Raw genomic sequence first — 3688 nt, forward strand, 5'->3', positions numbered from 1 at the left:
CAAGAGTAAATGGGGGCTAAAAGACTCAAAATGGCGGCTGTAAAATGGTTCCAGCAGCTGGTGTTGATTTTATATAATATATGGCGGGCTATAGACTCAAAATGTCGACTTAAAAAGGCGGCTGTACATGGTTTCTGCAGCTGGTATAGTTTTTATTTAAAAGATACGCACCCAGTATTTCCATAAAAATTTTCTTAAACTTTATAACAGATAGAGATATTAAATTTGGTATATATTGTAAGATTCCAATTATTTAAAGTCTGTTAAATGCCATGTATATATCGATTGTTAGTATAAGTATCGATTGTTAGTAATAAGTATCGATTGTTAGTAATAAGTATCGATTGTTAGTAATAAGTATCGATGGTTAGCGATAAGTCCTCGATAGGTTGAGAGACGGCGTCTCGCTTCTCCTCCGGCGATGCAACGAGCAAGTTGCATCTGCGCAAAACCCAAAGATTAAATCCGACCAATACAAACTAATCTTTATCATTTTTACTTAATAATTAGGTGTTTACAACTCAGAAGTGGGATGACCACCCGAAAGAATACATATTTCGGGACACGGCACGCCACATGTTCCACATCTAGGACGGCCGCCTCCACGCCCACCGCTGTTAGTGCACCCACTGCGGTGACTACCGCTGCAGTACCGGCGGCCACAGGAGCCGCCGCTGCTGCACCTGCCGCTGCAGTACCGAGAACCTCTGTGCCGACTGCTGACACACGCGCCCCTGCCGGGCCCGCCGCTGCTGGGCCAACTGCTGATATACTCGCCCCTGCCGGGCCCGCCGCTGCTGGGCCAACTGCCGCCATACGAGACCCTGCGGGGCTAACTGATGCCACATTCGCCCCTGCCGGGCCCGCCGCTGCGGCCAACTGCCGCACACTCGCCCCTGCCGGGCCCGCCGCTGCTGGGCCAACTGCTGATATACTCGCCCCTGCCGGGCCCGCCGCTGCCACTGCTGTACCCGCTGCCACTGCTGTACCACCACCGCTGTACCCGCCGCCGCTGCCACTGCTGTACCCGCTGCCACTGCTGTACCCACCACCGCTGTACCCGCCGCCGCTGCCACCGCTGTACCCGCCGACGCTGCTGTCGCATCCATTACGGTACCTGCCGCGCTGCCACTGCTGCACCCGCTGCCACTGCTGTACCCACCGCCGCTGCCACTGCTGTACCCACCGCCGCTGCCACTGCTGTACCCACCATCGCTGCCGCCGCTGCCACTGCTGCACCCGCTGCCACTGCGGTACCCCACCACCGCTGCTGCCGCTGCACCCGCTGCCACTGCTGTACCCGCTGCCACTGCTGTACCCGCTGCCACTGCTGTACCCGCTGACTATATGTCTGCCATGCGGGCTGCGGCCTCGCTCGCCGCCTCCGCCACTGGTCCCAACGCGGACCCATGGGAAGAGATGCCCGCTTTAGTGCCCTCCGTATCGACTGCCGCGGCCGCCATCACACCGGCCACTTCCGCCTCCCCCAGCCTGGATGAGCAACTGGTGACGCTACAGAAACAACATGAGTTGCTACAGCTACAGCATCAAATCCGCAAACTGCAGCAGGGGATTGACGAATCCCAAGCACCGAGGCAGCAAGTCTGTGACGTGAGTGTTATTGAGAGCATGGTGGCTCGATTTTCAGCGGATACCGCATACGATGTGAAGAAATGGCTGAACGATCTGGAAGACGCATTTGAAATTCTGCAGTTGAACGACCGCCTACGGTTGGTTGCATGCCGTCGTATGCTGGAAGGTACGGCGGCGGTGCTGCTGCGCACGGTATCGGTGCACAGCTACGAAGAATTGAAGGCAATCCTCTTGCGAGAATTTGGACGCTCGTGTAGCATCGAGGAAGTGTACCACGCTTTGCGTGGCCGGCACATCAAGGCAGGCGAGGGATGTTTAAGATTCGCAATCGAGATGCAGGAGATTGCCATGAATGCACCGATTCCGGAGAACGAGCTGGTCGACCTGTTCATTGATGGACTGCGGGACAACTCTACTCGAGTCGGCATGCTGTACTCAGCTCGGACAATGGCTGAACTGAAGCCCCTACTGGAACGCTACGAGCGCCTCCGTATGCTGGCCGCTGCCTCCAGACAAAGCAATAGTGTGAAGGCGCAGCCAACAACAACTGCCGTGGCGCCTGGAAACAAATCGTCTGGCACCGTCACGAGTGAGACCAGATGCTTCAACTGCTCAGGATGGGGCATTACAAGAGTCAATGCCCGAAACCAATGAGACCTCCGAATTCATGTTTCAAGTGTGGCATAGTGGGCCACAGCTACAAAAACTGCCCGTCTCGAATTGGGAATGCCACCAATATCACTGCCGCCGCCGCTGATGAAGCGGGAGATCGACTAGACCATTTACAACTGGTGAGTGTTGCTTTTGTTTGTGATGAAGTGCAAGATAGGAAATTTATAGATATGTTTTCCCTCCTGGATTCGGGCAGTCCAAAGAGTTTTATCCGTCAATCTGAAGTCCCCTCCAACTGCCGTCTTAGCCCCGTACATTGAACTGCCGTGGTTTAGGAAATAGCCAACTTCTGTCCTTAGGCCAAGTCCAGTGTAGTGTTCGCCTCCGCAACACACAGACAATACATACGTTTGAAGTCCTGACGAACCAAGCAACCGAACTGCCGATGATTATAGGTAGAGATCTTCTGTATAAAATTAATATTAGACTCTGTAAACTGAAGGAACGAGAATATGAAAAAGAATCGTTGATACTCATGAATAAACCGACTGAATGTATAAATCCAAAACTTACTGCTGTTCTGAAGTCCTTTGACATATTTATGGAAAAGAGAGTGATACTGCCGTGTGATAGGAATGAGATTGTATCTGCCGAATTGTTGTCTGATTCTCCCCTTCCGAAAACTTCTGCTGTACCTTCGGAAACATTGAACGATGCACTTATGGCGATAAATGCCATTTAGCTCCCTGCTGTCAGTGAATTAGACTTTGATATAGAGCCCGCGTTACGGGAAGAGCAAACCGCAGCCCTTAAGTCTATTATTTCCACTTCGTATGTACAAGTTGATCCAGATTTAATCAAGCCCATGAACTATGAGATGAAAATAGAATTGACTAGCCAAACTCCGATTTTCTGCCGCCCCCGCCGTCTGTCGCACCACGAGGTGCGTGAGATTTGTGACGATCTCTTGAAAGTTGGCATTATTCGCCACAGTAGTTCCCCTACGCTGCCGCGATTGTCCCTGTACGCAAAAAGGATAACACCCTAAGAAAGTGTGTAGATTACCGCCCGTTGAACAAAATTACAGTTCGAGATCCGGAAAATGATCTCGAACTGTAATTTTCTCTGTTAGATGATTGCATTGAACATCTGGGTGGCAACTCATTCTTCACTATCTTGGACTTGAAGAACGGTTTCCACCATGTGAAAATGCACCCAGACTCAATCAAATATACTGCCTTTGTAACCCCTGATGGCCAGTTTGAATATGTACGCATGCCCTTCGGACTTTGTAATGGCCCTTCCGTGTTCGCTAGATTCGTTTATTTTGTCCTTAAGGAATTTATTAACCGAGGTCAACTGGTGATATATATGGACGACATTCTAGTCGCGTCGCATGACTTTGAAACCCACCTTGAGATTCTGAAGGAAATATTGTATGTGTTAAGAGTGAACGGGCTATGCCTGAAGCTGACGAAATGCC

This window comes from Drosophila willistoni, unplaced genomic scaffold, assembly GCF_018902025.1.
Source record: "Drosophila willistoni isolate 14030-0811.24 unplaced genomic scaffold, UCI_dwil_1.1 Seg169, whole genome shotgun sequence".
Classification (NCBI taxonomy): Eukaryota; Metazoa; Arthropoda; class Insecta; order Diptera; family Drosophilidae; genus Drosophila; species Drosophila willistoni.